The sequence below is a fragment of the Vespa mandarinia genome, chromosome 11 (genome assembly GCF_050613455.1).
Source record: "Vespa mandarinia isolate Hongniang chromosome 11, ASM5061345v1, whole genome shotgun sequence".
Taxonomy (NCBI): domain Eukaryota; kingdom Metazoa; phylum Arthropoda; class Insecta; order Hymenoptera; family Vespidae; genus Vespa; species Vespa mandarinia.
Genome location: NC_140820.1, coordinates 2781967 through 2800000, shown reverse-complemented (window position 1 = coordinate 2800000; position 18034 = coordinate 2781967). Strand labels below are relative to the sequence as shown.

Genomic DNA, 18034 nt, shown 5'->3' with positions numbered 1-18034 from the left:
TCCGTCATTTCAAGCAACCTTATAATTGCCCTCGCCACGAACGAAACCATCCTTTCATAAAGACATGCGCACCGACAAATAGCTATACTCTTTTATAAATGGCATCAAATGTACGAAATTGATTGAACAAAATGCGGTTTTTGAACGTAGGAGAAAAACACGTATCTCACGGTTACACGATTTTCGCGAAAATATACGCAGAGATTTATCGATGAAATAAATATAGCAAATTAGTTAGCATTCCTTGTTAACGTTAACGTTACAGTCCAAATAATTTGGTTTTGGTATTCTATTAGATTTTACATCGACCAGAAAATGGCTCGATTATTTGCTCACAACTTTCTTTTACTTTGATTCTCGAAAAGCATTCGATCGAAAGCGAATAGTTGTGCAATTTACGCGATGGGTGAACAAGCACATTAGTTTGAACACACCGCTCGAGGATTTTAATGTGATTGCACTGTTTATTTTAGGTAAATGAAATAGAAATACTACGAGAGGAGTCTCGAAGAGAACTGGCTCGTTCTTTTTGGTGGGGATGCAGGACCGTCGGAGATGAGGGGTGGAAGGAGTCCTTATTGCGAGTCTACCTTTTTAATTAAAGTTTGAAACTAAACTAGCGCACGCAGGGAAAGGGTTCACTCGTACCACCCTTGCGGACTCGGTAGAAACGCGACGCATAAAATAATTAAGTGTAGCTTTCGCTATGTTGAGCACCATCATAGAGCTTATTTAACATTCTTACCCATTATAAAATGAACGACGGCTAACACAAGATCGCCTTCATTCCAAGATTAAATCTTGAAACGATAATATAACCGTATCTAGACTCTACTCTTTTACTGCCATCCACCATTCTCATCCCATTCATCTTGAAATCTACAAGGAATAAGAAGACTACTTCTTTTTAAAAACGAGGTTAATTGACATTTTCAACAACGTTACGTTTCAAAGATATTACTCTCTTTACGCTGTTTCATTAATTTTATCACTGATTTTATATCGGATATACGAACGAATATTCATTTTCATGATTCCTTTATTCGCAAAGTTCCTTAACCTCAATGCGACCATCGTCGTTCTATCAGCTACTAGTACGTTAATTTTCCTAATGGTTAATCGATAAAGTGGTAAGTTGCGGTAATGGAATCGTTTCATGCTTAAACTCGTATTTATACATTTATACATTTACATGCATGCATGTAAGTATACATAAGTCAGGATCCATGTGTGGTCTCTAGCTGTGGCAAACAAGAAACAGTAGGGATGTTCACGATAGTTGGAGAATATATTTGTGCATGTAGTTAAACGAATACGTTCTTGATCCTTGGACACCTGTTCACATATGTGGAACAGGCGCATGCGCGTATAAATTTTCGAAGATGTTAAACCGAACGAATAGAATCGATTGGTAAGTTGAATTAATGACTGAAGTTAAATCAATTGTTATAACGTTGGTTACGCACACATAATGCGTGATAATAACGCATTTTTCGTTTATACAAATTTGTATTAATGAACATGCGATAAGTTATTTTACTGGCACATTATCTTCATAATATGATATCGTGAACTAGAGCTTCGATATGAAAGTGTTTTCATAATGCATCGTGCGGTTACGCCATTTAAAACACAAACCACGTTTGTTCACAAAGCAAACCTATTTTGGTCGGGTTGCGTGCAAGCGCGATATGGAAGCGCACACTCTGATTGTGTAAGATTAATTATTTATGCAATAAAGAGTTTAAAAGTGAACTATGGATCGTCATTGAGCGTAATCGAAATCGTAATACCGTAAAATAATTTGCGATAACTGGATTATGTATATTCGACCTTAGATTCCATCGCAATGAAAACGTTTTTCTATTTTTTTTTCTTTTTTTTTGTTCTTTTTTTTTTCTTTTTTTTTCTTGGCTTTCGGACAGAAAATAATCTAAAAAAAGAAAAATGATTTTCATGATCTATGAGACGTAAAATTCGAACAATGAAATAGGCTAAACGTGAACAACAGTTTGTTAGTGACTTTAGCCTCGAGCAAAGCGGAAATAAGTTACGTCTATAATAGACGATACTAATAAAGTATTCTAGCTGAATAGTTTATTTTGGGTGCGTTTTAATCATCATGACAGCGTCGTTTCTTTCAGCTATCTTCATAATCGATAAAGGTGGTGGTTTCAATGAAAAATCGCTTTTAAAGAATTATCGCAGTTATCTCATTGGAAAAATAAAGCTTTTAATTCTTTCGACTTATCGAATGAAATGAGGAAGCCATTAAAGAAGAAGAAGAAAGAAAAAAGAGTCATATTACAATAATTAGATCATCATACAGATTTAGTTTTTTTTTCTCGATATTTTTATTCCATTTAACCTTCTTTTCTCTAACGTATACGATCAACGTAGAATAATTCATATCTTCGTGTTATTGTTTTCCTAAGAATAAATAAAGAAATACGAAAATATTACACTTTGCATACGACGAAGTCCTTTAAATGACCTTCGGCAAATAACATTCACGACAAAGACAATAAATTCGATGCGTAATAGAATTTCTCGTTTAAAGTCCACATTACAATTTAAATATACAATTTAATACTTTAATACAACATAATGATGTTAGAAAATAGAGAAAGAAAAATTGACATGATGAATTTACAAATGACTTCGCGCGCAACCTTTAAATGTAATTTTACGAGCATGGAAATGTCGAAACTGTTTCGAATATAAATCAAATTAAAACTTTATTAAATAATCTAATGATTTATCTTGATCTTCCTTTGAGAATGTTTTAAAAATAAATGCATAAAGTATGGACAATCAATAAAAATAAAACAATGTACTCACGTTTGATAAAACGACGTCGAAATTTATGGGATGTCCTTGCTGGTTGTCACGAAAATATCTCGGTTGTTCAACAAGAGCAATGTCGTGGTCCGTCGTTCTCTAGCACTATCACCAATTGATCGTAGCAAAACACGAAAGCATGATCGTCAACGAGTCACGTTATGTCACGATATCACAGAAACACTATTACGTTATTTCGTTCTTGTTGATTTAAGAAAATGATTTTGGCGGGTCTACGTCTTAAATCATCAAGTACCAAATCCTTCCGGAAGAAGGAAGTCGCGAGAACATATAAGACCGTGCGTAGTCCTCGCGACCCCGTAACGGACTGAGCGTCGCGCCAGCGGCACAGCGCCACCGTGACCCGTGGCGACATCGTGTACTAATACGAGCCGGCTAACATTTGTATTGCTCTATCTTTCTCATTCACTCTCTGTCTTATACGTACCCAATACAAATACTCTTTCTATCTCATATGCTTCGGTCTTTCCCTTTGCAAGCAGTTTCTCCACTTTCCCGCTCTTTATGGAAAGGACCAAGAGCTTACTTCGATTCGTGCTTTTCTTGTCGGCCAATGCTATCAAAGACTTACGTAAATATATGAAATATTGGAATGGTATGTATTCATGTTCTTTTCCTAACAAGGTACTTTACAACTTCAATCGATCGATATCTTAAACAATAATACCGTATTAGTATATTCATCGATATTTCTTTCTAATCGATACTGATAAACGTATAATAAATTTTTCTCATTTTATTTTGGATAATAGAATTATTGATTTCTCTCTCTTTTTCTCTCTTTCTCTCTTTCTCTCTCGTCAGGACTAAATTCTATAATGTATGAAATAAATTAAATTTTTAAATAACGTGAAAAAATTATTTTTCAGTGAGAAAATTTCGGCGATGCTCGATAATTCTTCCGATTCGACTTTTGTCTCTCGTTGCACGTACGAAGGAAATATACTTTGTACGTGAGTACATAAGCGGAACAATAATTGTAAGCCCGTTTTAATTGAATAGATAAGCAAAAGATCAAGAATTCTATTATTTGGAAAATGACGATGATAAATTTCTTTACGATTGCGATTAAAATTTGTAAAATTTTTTTTTTAACTTATTCCCATTAATCATTAATTCGTAAATATCCTTGAAAATTCGATCGATCAATAATATCAATGCAATTTTCCAGATAAAATAATAAAAGAAATATCGAAAATAAACGATATATGAAGAAATATTTGTATTACTTGAGTCGATATCTCTAGCCGTACGCAACAGAGGAAATATTTGAAATTAAAATGTTCCCTTGGATATATTTAAGCGAAGCATCATTTTCCCTCTATACCTTTCATTTTCAATCGTTACTAAATGATCATTTCATCCTGCCAAGGTGACATTTGAAAATGAGCATCGATGATGAAAAGTTGACGTTGATGTATGAAATCGAATGTTATTGAAAAGAGATGAAATGTTGATTAACTTAATGTACATTGATGAACGATCGATATTACGAAAAATAAAATAAGTATTTGCTATTCAGTGAACGTTCTTGATGATGCACCTACTAGCAAAGTTAAATGTGCGAAATCACTTAAGGAATACATTGCATATGATGACGTACTCAAAGATATAAGTCCCATTTAATCCCATTTGTCCTTTCTGAGGAGTCCAACGTTTTCGACAATTTCTCTAATTCGTTCTAAGAAACTACTTTAATATCGTTCTCGTCTTCTTTGTCTCTCTCTCTCTCTCTCTCTCTCTTTCTCATTCTCATTCTCATTCTAAATGCCGCAATCATAACAACGGTTCGATAACTTCAAGGCGATAAATCAATTAGCCTAGTGTCGCTACGACGTCTACCAACTGGACTTATGTCTTTGATTATGCAATTACGATGAAAGTATTTATGAGGTCGTTCACGTGACTTGAGAACATCAAGAGATCAACCCTTTTTCTTTGTTTTCATTTTTCTTTTATCATCCATCAGCTTTACTTATACTCAACACTCGCATTTATAGAGCTTTCCTATCTGTGCAAGTTTAACTTGTACGTTTTCCGTTTGGAGACTTCCATTTTATCTGTTTAAAGGTAAAAGCACGAATGCACATTACAAATATGAAACGAACAAACGTATAACGTTGCTTAGTATTCTGCATATTCTAAAACAAATATTAGAGATTTCGTAATTGTTTCGCATATGTATGTAAGTAAAGAGAATAAAAATTATTAAATCCAATTTAAATTATGAAAAGGTTAATTATTAATTGTCGTAGAACAAACGATACGTAAAACACATAGGTTTGTCTTATGTACATTAACTTTGTACTTTTCACTTGGATGTGAAAATAAAGAAATAGCAAAAAGTATCTCATACTGAGATACGCCATAATTATAGTAATTATATTTTAGCGTACCGCAATTTTGTTTGTTGTACATCGTTGATATGCAAAACGCAAGAGCGAGTGAAGCGATTATTTCTACGTGTTGGTGGGTCCGATCGATGAATGAGTTTCCGTCGAGTTTGTTACACAAATGCGTAATTATTGATTCTATTTCGTTGCGGTCGGCGCGTAGTTAAATAGCAATTTGTAATTCAGCGTATTCGGATTACCGATTTGGTAATCGGAAATGCTTACTATTGCGATTTTAACTCCCGCATCCGCCATTCCTTCGGATTACAAGAACCAATATTTTTTTTCTTTTTGAAGTAATGTGCCTGTGATTAGTGGCTCGTTGTTTCGAGACTAGCAGCCTGGAAGAAGAGAATTGTTTTCTCTCCACGAACTTCTGTTACGGAGTAGCGTTCTTCGAACGAGAGGTTTAGATTTAGTGGCGCGACGAATTAATGTCTTTTTTTTTTTTTTTTTTTTTCTTTTTTTTGTTATTGGCTTGAACAACAAGAATCATTCGTTACTTTAATGACAATTCTATTTTATCGTCGTTCGATTCCCGTTCAACGATAAAATGTATTCTTCTCTTTAAATTACATATTTTTGATTTGTCTATTATTTTGAAAAAGCGCATTTTTTTTTTTTTTTTTTTTTTTAATTCGATATTGTACTCGGTATTGTCAAGTATTTATACATCGTTTAAAAACAATGTCATTTCTTTTCAACTTTTGACGTCTGTCTGTTACCTAAATGGACATTATTAATTCTGTACGAAGCACCTAACGAAAAAGTGAATTAATGAGTATTTTGTATATTTTATAGAATAACGAGCACGGAGAAATTTCATTTTCTTCGTTGGGATGCAGTTATACCGACGAAATCGTTAAAGCTGACAATACCAAGCGAAGACTCGTTTGTAAAACGATAAAGGCGATAAGGCTGACCATTTAACCACTTCGCTTTAACCAATCAGCATTATCGATCGATTCGTTTGTTCGACACAACGACGTTTTCCATTCGATCATAAATCTTTACTCTCTTGCAACTATTCCGGGTGCCCTTAGGTGCGACTTAGGTCCCGAAGATGGGATATTTTGTTAAGCCATTAATAATCACCGTCTCGCGTCTCTCGGTAACAGGCTTTCTCAATTAATCTACGTTACGAGTGTACGGAATGGAGAGACGAAGAATGGGAGAGAACGATAGTTGAAAGGGGAAAGAGATGGAGAGAAAGAGAAAGGCAAGAGAAAATGTAAAAGCTTGAAAATTAATATTAACGCACAGTTTGGAGGAACTTGCATATATATATATATATATATATATATATATATATATATATATTAGAGCAATAAATCGATATTTTATGTCATCAATGAATAATAACGTGATTCCTATATGGATACTTTCCTCATTGTTTCGAACATTATCCGAGTAGACTTAATCGTATTGCTTATAGTTATTATTATATCGTTTATATTACATATTCAAGTATTTAATTTTTATCCGATGTTGAAAAACTAAAATCAATAGGAATGAGTGAAAATTTTCAATTGAGAAATAAAAATGAATTAAATTCAAAAGATTTCTTTTAAGGTTTCTAATATTTAATTCGTCAATCGAACGTGATGGTATAAGACCAATCAGGATTTTTTTTTCCGTAATTTTTATTTTTGACCATAATGTACATCAGCGCAATCTCCTCAAGAGAGAATGAGTGCTCGAAGTAACCTAATTTAAATGCAAGTATAAAGTATTGTTTGTATGTATTATATGCGATACATATTATCCTATACCGTGCTACAAATCCATCGCAAAAACCGTGGAACAGCGTATTTTACATACGGCTATATGAGCAGATGGCTTTGCATGAAAATTGATGAGTAAACGGAGATAGATAGATAGAGAAAGAGAGAGAAAGAGAAAGAGAGAGAGAGAGAGAGAGAGAGAGAGAGAGACAGAGGATCAATGATTTACGCAAACGAATTATACTTTTATATGTCATTATATCATTTGACTATAAATTTTTATCAATTGAACTATGTTGAAACAAAACGCATTATTATATCGATTAGAAAGGAATTATTAATTTGTACTTAAATGATTATGATTAGTGTACTTTAACATAACGAAGTTTCTATACAGTTTATCTCTTTCTCTATAATTAACCGTAACCGCAAGTGTCAGTAATATAGTATATTTCATTTTGGTACGAACCTTATACGTTCGTTAATATAAACTACCACTCCGCAGTTATGATCATCGTCCACTGACAGAGCCCAATATTTCCATATTAACACGCATCACTGTCCGTTATCGACCAAAATTAGACGAATAATTCGTTCATCGAAGCGAATCCTTTCATATACATATACATATACGTATATATGGTATATATCGTGGTATAGTAACGAGAGAGATGGATAGTGATGATCATTAGAAATTCATAAAGGACCGTAGAGTTTCGACTATTCCTGGTAATTACGAGCTCGAACAGGAGCATAAAATTCTAGTTATTTAATTTTGTTTTATTTTATCTCAAGACTACGAGGACCCCTATATTGTTCCTCTACTCTCCGTATTTAACCGATTTAATTAATTTCCCGTACATTACCACGTAATTAGTAATCAATAGTGCGAGGATTATTAACCGTTATTATCAACATTATCGACCGCAACGATTCATTACACACGTTCAAGATGACCATTGGTGTGGGATAATTTATAAAAGCGTTAAACGATTGGTTATAATAAATTTGGATAAATCTATATATATATATTCAATATATATATATATATATATATATATATATATATATATATATATTGAAGGATTTGTGAAATATCGTTATTATGAAATTCAAATTATTCGAGCTCCTCTATCATATCAATTAAAAGAATACTGATTATGAAGATTGATGGTGTAGTGTTGTGTTAATTGTTGATTCAATCTTACCTAGACAATTTTGATATTATCGCGTCGTAACTAATAAATGTAGATAAATGATTCAAATAAATTGCTTGAAATTATAGCGCTCGTATTAACAGCGACCTTGAGAAAAAATTGGAAGAAATCAAACGTAAGAACAATTATTATCATGAAGTTTCTTTAGTTCATTCTATCTTCCCCCCCCCTTTCTCTCTCTCTCTCTATCTCTTTTCCTCTCTTTCATTCTAATCCAGTCGACTGTATAGTGACCGGCACAGCATAAGTAATAACGTCGACGATATAAACACAAAATAGCTCGCGGCGTATAGGGAATGAACGAGAGAGAGAAAACGAGAGTAGTCGCGCACGTCGAGGGTTGACCTGGCACAGTTGGATCGATCCAACTCTCTCTCTACGTAGAACCTAACTTCCTCTTTTGCTCTTCGTACCCTGCGCGCCTGCTTGCGTTGATGCCAGTCGCAAGGTATCTTTTCTCTCTCTCTCTCTCTCTCTGTTCACATTTCTATCCGATTTTCTATCACCCTTGTATTCGTCCTTGTACAACTAGCCAGTTTCAACCCCCTTCCAAATACTGTAGCCAAAACATTTCAATTACCTCAGGCACGTGCCCTAGAAAAGATATATAAAAGGCCACTGATTCTCCTATATGCGCCAACCGAACAAGCGCGCTTCTAGGTCAAAGGTGACCATCTCTCGCGAATGACGCAAAACTATCTGCTCATCTGCTAAAAGTTTGCTTTTTCAATAGAATCCGGCTAATGCCAAAAAGATCTACCGATACAGTAAATCTTGCTTCGTTATATACTTCATGTATATTCATCATAGCATAAAGTCATTTTGTCTTTGATGAAAGAAAAAAAAAAAAAAAAAAAAAAAAAAAAAAGACAAAAGAGGAAAAAAATTCGTAGAAAATTACAGGCATTGTTTTCTAATATGGCTCATGTGAAATTGAAGATTGATCGAAATTAACTATCTTTCCTAATATATGAATATATTAGACAGGAAGCATTTTTAATATATGTATATTGGCCTCTCATTTTTGATATATTTTCGATGATAAAACTATAAATTAAGTTAACTCGAGCGATTTCACTGGGGCTACAGTATGATTATGAAGTTTAAGAATATCTTTCTTCGTTGAAACTCTTTAAAAGGATTCACTTTAACTAACCAAACTATGCACTTTGCTATCAAGACCATTTATTACCTTCTGAATCACTTAATGTCCAAACTATGGCTTGTATTTGTGATGATCCCTAGTTAAATATGCATTGACCCTATCTCTAATGACAGAAAGGACCATGATTGGCCTACTATATACCGCAGTTTGGATTTTCGTTTATTTATGAATCGGACACCGCTCATCGTTCTCGGATTCAACGCGGTCGTTATCGACATACCGCTTTTAAATGACTATCCGGTAGTTACCTTAACGACGAAGGGGTTTAGTCTCGCATTACGAGTCGGCAGCATGATTATTGTATCTGCTAGGGTTATAGCGACCGCATAATACCGCTCGATGTGGTACAGTTACTCGTTATTCCCTACTATACTCAATCCATCGTCGATAACATGGAGTATAGAACATACTCATTGAACATATCCAAGTTAGAGTATACATTACTTCCCTTTCGATTGCGATGTAGTTCTTACTAAAGAAAAGTGTCCTTTCGTTTATGAATAATATAATGGAGGTAACAAAATGGCGATTAAAAGTTTGATATAAGTAGATCAAATACTTTGATATACTTGACTATGTACTTGTTCCAAGTTTCGAAACTTGGAAACTTTATCTCTTTCTATTTTCAAAAGGATTATGCTATAAATTTTCAATAAACATCATTTTTCCAATCTGGAATTCTTCCTATCCAGACATTGGTGAACGTCGCGAGGAAATCCGAAAACGAGTGAGAATGTTTCCCCGATGGTCGCATCCCATAGTGTGAAGAGAAAGGCGACGAAGTCCCGTTTGGACTTTACTACGTGATATTTCGAACAGTTTTCCCATGGGGATCAGGATGACAGGGACGTAACAGGCAGGAAAGATCTATCGGTAGTACGGAAGAGGGACGTCTCATGCTGCCACGTTCTTAAAGCCTCCTATCCTGGCTTCGGCACGAGCTGTACACTAGATCGACGTAGATGTCGTTCAGTGGCATGTTCTCCTCGTTTTCCGATATCGTAATAAGAATGAGAGAGAGAGAGAGAGAGAGAGAGAGTAAGAGATAGAAAGAGATAAATGTAGTGAGAGTAAGTGAGGTTAGGAGTAGGGATAGGGACAGAGACAAAAAGGGATTGGAACATAACGTTAGAGCCACCCCTAACCTTGAGTTTTCCTCGTCCCGCTGGCATAAGCGCTGTTTATGGAGACCACGGGCGGCATCTCCCGTTGAGCTTAGTGTTACTACTGCGCAAGCAGACTTGGTCTCAGTTACGAGCGAGAGGGATTTTCTGCTGGATGAGAATGCTATCCCGCTCTGACAGCCTCGTATTCCTCTTTCTTTCTCCGTCTTTTCCTCTTTCTCTCTTTCTCTCTTTCGTTTGCTAGCGTGGTTCCCTTTTATCAGGGATCTCCCAATGTAATGTATAAAAATAAGGCTGTTTGAGGTGTACGCGTTTCACGTAACAGAAAGCATCTTGCAATGGATCGCAAGACTCAGTGGTTCCTTTGCTTCAAGAACTACTTCTATGATTTCACCTCCGACCTGTCTGGCATTTGAATCCGTCGCGCGTTCATGCGCAAGACGACGTTCCTAGATATTATCTCTTGTCTCCTTGATTTTGCCTATCCTATTTACGATTTCCACGCGTGCTTGCTCTTAAGATCCATTTCTGAGAACCCGGTAAGCGAATTGCAGATCGAAATTCTTTCGTTCAATGACGATATTTAATAGATAATTGATTAATCATTAAATGCCATAACTCATGGTTTGAAAATTGTTCCATTAAAATCCAATCATAAAACTCTTTCAACGAAGTGTCATCATTTCTGATCAATAATCTCTCTTTAAACCATATTAGAGTTCAAAAGCTTACTTGAAGGTTTTCAAACGCGGTGACCCATCGAAGCAGATTAAAAGCTGCAAAAGAGCTTCTTTTGCCTTTACTAACTTTGCCTTTTTTTTGTTTTCTACATCCAGAGAAAGAGAGAGAGAGAGAGAGAGAGAGAAAAGCATATCGAACTGCAAGTAAGAGGCTTTCGTCTTTCAAGTCCCACTAACTTCTTCAACTTGTAATTCTTTTCTGGTAGACTGAAGCTAAGTTATCTTTCTCATTTCTAGTATTTTGGTTTGGCTTCAAATATGACTCACCATAATTCATATTATTTATCTGTACGTATATGATATTTCTAGATACTTTATTTACAGATAAACGCTTATTAATAGATTAATCTCTATGGTTCATCTATCATTGGAATTTTATTAAAATGTATGACATATCATAAAACTCAGGAATAATCAAAATTTTTATAACATCAAATGTTCAATATTCTTTGAATACTCCTTCAATAATCTGCAAAATTTTTGAACTATCCTGAATCATTCTGGCGCATAAAATGAACGATATTAGTATATATCGAGTTTATACAGTGTAGCTGGCTGGGCTTACGAAAGGCTGGATGTTCCAGGAGAGAAGAAAGGGACGAGGCTGGACTCAGGTGTTCTACCGGTATGCTATGGCACGGCGGGGCAAAGTGGTGTGGTCGATATGACTGAAACGACTACCCTTACCCCTTGCACGTCCTACCAACCCCATCTACTACCACCACTACCAATACTACTACTACTAGCAGCAGTGGCACATGTTCGACCTACCACCTCTCGTTTTCTACCTGCATGAACGAGCCCTACTCTCTTTTCCCGCTGGGTATTCTCCAACAAACGCACAACCCCCACTACTTTGACAACCCCAACCATACTCTCCCGGCAAGTCCCGTGCGATAGTAGTGGCATTCATGGAATTTTGCTTTTATAATATTTAATCACGTTGAATATTGGAGCCCGCCTCAGTGCGCACCACGTTGTAAATTATTCGCTAGCCCAGGGATTCTCAAATCGAGGATGCTGACTTTCTGTAACAAAAAAATGCTATAACATCTCGTTTAAAGACGTTTCATAAGGAAGAAGTTTTATCTTGAATTTCGATGTTACTTATAAATTTGTGAGGAAATCTACCGTATCGAATAATCGTGGTTCTTTTGGTGCCGTTTCTTCGGTTCTTTAGAACCGATAGCTCTTTGAACCATAACTCTATTTTATTTCCACACGAAAATACTACGTTTTCTTTTTAACCGTCTGTTGCGTTCTCATACTTTTACTATCGTAAGTTTCTCTTTTGCTCTTCTAAGGGAAGATATTTAATAAAAAATTACGGAAAGAGTTTTTCTTAATTAAAAAAAATCCCTCAAGTTTTATATTGATACCGTAAAAACATATCGACAGTACCGTGGATAAATTGTGCGATAATAGTTATTTAAAAATTTGAGAGCCTATAGATAAAGATAGTTGGAGTGGGTGACGCGAAGCCAATTGATTAGAAAGTCAATCGTTTGAAGCCGTTAATTTGTACAACTGCGTAGATGTACCCGTGCGGATTTCATTTCCCGTAACAGCATTCGGCACCGGAAATGCATCAGAGGACCTGTTAGTTAACAATCTTCTTTTTTTTTTCAGCGAACCATCACCATGTAACAGTTTGAAAAAGTTGAGAAACATGGTATTGACGCTGTGGGGAATTGAAGCCGGCTAACACTCGGTCCAATTCTGCTCTAATTAAAAGAAATTGTTGTTACTACGCCCAAGAGATACGCACACTTAAAAAATATTTGTTCAATGAACATTGACAAATGAATACTCTTATTTTAATGATAAGATGCCTCGAAGAATTAAAACCGATGTTATCCAAATGAAAAAAAAAAGAAAAAAAAAGAAAAAAAAAAAGAAAAATTATATAAATTAGAAATTTTTAAAAATCTTTTTGTACTCTTTCGATCTGTCAAAGAGTTGAACGATTAGCGAGAAAATTATGTTCGCTAAGGTGTCCCGTTTATAAGCCAAAATCACAACTTTCAACGACGTCGAAATTAATTGAATAATTTCGAATAATTCGATCTAATCTGCGGCATGGCTGACGGTTAACTTTCGTGACGCGCGACCGTCTACAAAGACGTTAATTAAGTGATTCAATTATAGCATCCGAGAAAATTAAGATTCGTCGTGGAAAACCAAACTTCAAAATAAGGCAACGGAACGGTCGCGGTACACAGACTGAATTTTAATCGCTGCGAAATATTTCGAGATTACTTATTCCACGAATTATTATTTCTTTATCCTTTTACGCGCCGTCCGGTGTTCCATCGATCGCGCGAAACTCGCTTTATCATCATCCTTTGTCGTTTTTTAAATTGAATAAAAGGGGAGGAATATTATGAGATCGATGGAAACTATGTAGTTGATGACAAACCGATGAAGTAAAATATGTAAATTCCTAAAAATTTCAGAGCAAAATGAAAAACAAAATCAATCCCGTTTTCGAATATTTCGAAGGTATTTGTTTTTGTTAAAATCCATTGTTATCGGCAAAAGCATTGTTATCGACCAAATAAATTCCATTCAACGATAAATCAAACTTCATATAGTTTTATTCATTCTTACGGTCTAAGTTTGGATTTGAGAAAGGAAAAAGAAAAAATAAATATCTAGACCACGCCTTACTACGGAATATTAAATTTGATTCGTGCCAACGATAAAAGAGCTTATTAGATGCACGTGCATGATTCCTTCCGAAAGAGCGACTCTTCTAAAAGGGGAGAAACAACCACTGTGCATCTTCGTCATTGCATCTCTGTGTGCGTGTATTTGTATACATGCTCCGTTCCTCTTGGCGGATATTACACTAACGTATGAGTTATGATCCAGTGGTACGCGGGCCAACTAATAATTAGTTTTGGCAGATGGAAAGTCGCAGAAAGAAATGGGTGAGCGATGAACGAACGCAAGAAAGGATGGGGTTCGTTATAAATGCAAAAATGAATCAGAGCAAACGTTTTTTAACCAACATAACGATCCATCTATACCTCCAAGCCTTGTATTTATAACCAATCCATCAATTTTCCAAGCCGCAAAAACGAATCTCGAAGCTGTAGTTCGCCTCGTGGGAAAATACCCTAAGTGGATTTTAATGTCCACGCGAGGACGTTTCTTCCATTCCATTTTCCTTCATTCTTTATTTGCGATACTTAAGATGACAGATGAAAAACGAAACAAGAAGGGACAAACCTGTCGCCATTAAACGAACCGAAAAGTGATATCATTCGATTTTAGAAATACATAAATACCTGTAAGTAAAAGCAATTCAGTAACTCCTTTATTTTTCATTTAAAGTCCATCTTTTTTGGGATTCCATTTTCCAAAGTTGGTGAACTTAACGTTAAGTCAAACGTCGAATCGAATCTTCCGATTGATCGGAAGTTCTGTCTCTTTTAATACCTTTTAGATTCAAAACGTAGAAACCGTTCCGTTCGACAGGATATTATTCTAACAACGATGTCTAGATATATTCGAGAACGACCTACTTCCTATAACCCAGATCGTTTTCTTTCTCTCTCTTGGCAAAGGGAAAAAACTTGGATGTAATGATAAAAGCTTGTCCCACTTGTCCGAGGATATAAAAAGAACGAGAGAACAGGAAATATACGCCAACGGGCAAATTGAGGAAAAGGGGTGGTTCGAACATTTTGGACAACGTCCATTTTTATGGGCCACGCGATGTTGACTAGTCTTGTTCTTAGCTAGAATTCTCTCTCTCTCTCTCTCTCTCTCTCTCTTCTCCCCACCCTTTCTCTCTCTTTCTCTCTCTCATTCTCTCGTGACTTTAATATGCACCCCTTCCAGAAATTGAATTCACCCTCTGCGACTTTTTCATCCCCTTATTCCCCCACCCGAAATTCTCAGCGTGTCATTTTCGTCCCGCAGACAACTTCCTAACGCAGGTGCAGCGAGATTCGTAATATGGATTTAAGAACGGTGCTCGATATTGACGGATATGGGAACCCCTGCGGTGGTAAATGCTCTCCACGAGCTGCGAAACTATCGAAAATGCTTATTGTTGGGACGAAACGTTGCAGTTATTTTCTGCTGACTCATTGCAGTTGTGGTGAACCTGATTTCTTGAGTATTACTCAATATGACCTTGCACGACTTTGTCTGCTGCTCTCTGTTGTGTTTCCAATTTCGTAATAGTACGCAATTTTGTAATCTTTCCTCTTGTCGATAATAAAAGATGCATTATGTGTCCTTTTTCAAATAAAAAGTTATACTAATTTTAAATAGATAAACGCAAGGACGATCGATAAACTGGATCTAAATATAAAGTCATCATGAAATATTCAATGGGATATTGTGAAAATAAAGCCGAAATGGAAAACAGTTACGGTAAAGTTATGATTGTGTCTTGAGTGAGAGAATAAAACTTGGCTCTTATCCTTGGAAATTTTTCTTGTTTCAAAAAGATCATGGATGCAACTTCAGTGACGACAAAATATAATTCTATTTGATCTTATATTTTATATGTATAATAACGATGGCCTCATTGCTAAAAGTTTTAACAAAAGTTTTCAATGCCCTAGTATGAATGTAATATATCTATAAAACATTTCCCTAGTAAGCAATCGTAAGAACGAAAAGGATTTTCGATTTGGTACAGGAAAGCGATTTTGGGTTGACGGTAAGTTTCCGATTTCATACGCACGTTTCTCTCGATGTTTCCTATACTATTCGTATACGTCGATGAGTCGCCTAATCCAAAAGGGTAAACTTCATTCCCCACAGCCATCTGCCATATTCGAGTCTGATATTCCAAGCTCTTCTTGGTTTCCATACCCTTCTAAAACTAAAATTTAAAGTTCGAATATTGGTCTAAGTCCTAGACTATGCTTCTAAGAACTAAACTCACTGGTCTTCTTAGTATTTATAACGAATTCATATGATTCGCTAAATCCAAGAGTTATATATTCTTCATTTCTTTCTTTATTCGATTGAAACAAATCACGTTGATTTGATAATGTTATAAATTAATACCAATCATTGGTAAAATTATATATCTGAAAGAATTGTACAAATATCATAAAACCTATCATGAGGATAATTCAGTTTGTTATCATTTCTTTTTTTATTTTTTCAATTTTGAATGATCTCTATTGAATCGATCAGATACAAAAGTATGTCTAAGAACAATCAAATAGCATTAACGGATATCGTATTATCTATGAGTGAAGCCAAGAAGAGTATTAATACCAAATTGCAGTACGGTATCATTCTCTTCATATTAAATGGAGCATTGTGGGCGTTTGGAGGAATCGATCGTCCACGAAGTGGAAATCGCGCGGGGAGCGAGATTCGATCACGTGATTTCCCGTGGGTGCCGTCACCGACAAATGACCCAGCTGCTGCTACTACTGCTGCTTTTGGTACTTCCGAACACTTCCACTTGTTTTAGACTGCGGCTTGCTTGCTTGGACATTTTCGAACTGTAGAAAATGAAAATACCGGGCTACATCTACATCTAGACGAGTTTTGAGTTATCTAAAAGTACAATAAGAGATAGAAAACTATGATACAGTATTCACGGTTCGATTAGATTCGAAACCAATCTCATTTTTTAGTATCGTCTATGAGAATTCACAAAAGTGTATATGTCGTCGTGTTTCCTGGAAATTACATACTCCTCTGGTATTGATTGTCCCCGGTATGAACAACCGCAGACAAGTGACGTAAAATGAATGACCCAATTAAAAAAGAATCACCGGAAGAATAAAGTCAATTAAATAATAATTTGAACGATATCCTAATGAGAAATATTGATTCATTATTTAATTTTATCCTATTTATTAATTAAATCTTCTGGTAGTGATTTTCATCGATTTATTATCCTAAATCAGTTTGCAAGTGCAGTTTCTGCATAAGGATGTGTTGTCGCGCAGTCCGTCTCAGGTGTAACAACCAGGCGTTATAACGGATGTAAGAGACTTGCATGAACGCGTTGGGTTTACCTAAGCATCCGAAACATACAACCCATCTGGGATATTACGCTCATTCCTTTCACCCTCTCCTTTCACCCTTCCTTGTATCTTCTTTCCCTCTTTCACTCTTACATATACTCTCTTTTTCCCTTTCCCTCGAACGCGGCAACGCGGAAAGATATTGCATAATGCCAGTGTATCGACAGGGGCCCGGACTTTTACCGAGATTTATTTTTCAATGCACTGCGGAACGATTCTCTGCGGGAATATATACGAATACAGATATAACTCGAAATACCTCGGCTAGGTCGAGTCTGCTGGTGGTACTACTATTGGTAAGAGTAGGATGGGAATGAAAGGGAAGGACGGGGGTATAGAGAAACAGGAAGCTCTCGCACAAGAACAAATTTCGATTTTGCGCTCGCACCCCATAGCTATTACATTTGCTTGGATATTGCTCGACGCCGTAACGTAGCCACCTACGCGATCTACTGGTAGGAGCAAACGGAGTGGGAGTGAAAGGGTAGGAGGAAAGACAGTACCTCGTTCGAACATCTTTCATCCATGGAGAATGTACCATTTTATATATACATATATTTTCTTTCTCTCTTTCTCTCTATCCTTCTCTCCTTCTTAGAAGCTCATTGCGTAACAGAGACTCAGCTGTTTTACCGTAGTCAATCTCGTTCGGGGATTCGAAGCTTTCTTGCGGCTCGATACTTACTCCTCTTCTGTCTTACTAACTTTCAGAAATTCGATATTTATTCTTCGAGATATTAATCTCGATCTTATGAAGAACTGGTAGATCAAACAGTACGAATACATTCAGCGTGA

At 35.9% G+C, this 18034-nt stretch overlaps 1 protein-coding gene across 4 annotated transcripts in view; it reads right to left on the bottom strand.

Annotated features, from left to right (window-relative positions):
• Positions 1-3156, bottom strand: part of LOC118441535 (discoidin domain-containing receptor 2) — a 96095-nt gene extending 92939 nt beyond the window's left edge. For all 4 annotated transcript variants that reach the window (XM_035866070.2, XM_035866073.2, XM_085660406.1 and 1 more), the window contains exon 1: positions 2842-3156. The gene's annotated coding sequence lies outside the window, so the exon portion shown is untranslated. The remainder of the gene's footprint in view (positions 1-2841) is intronic.
• Positions 3157-18034: the final 14878 nt, after the last annotated feature.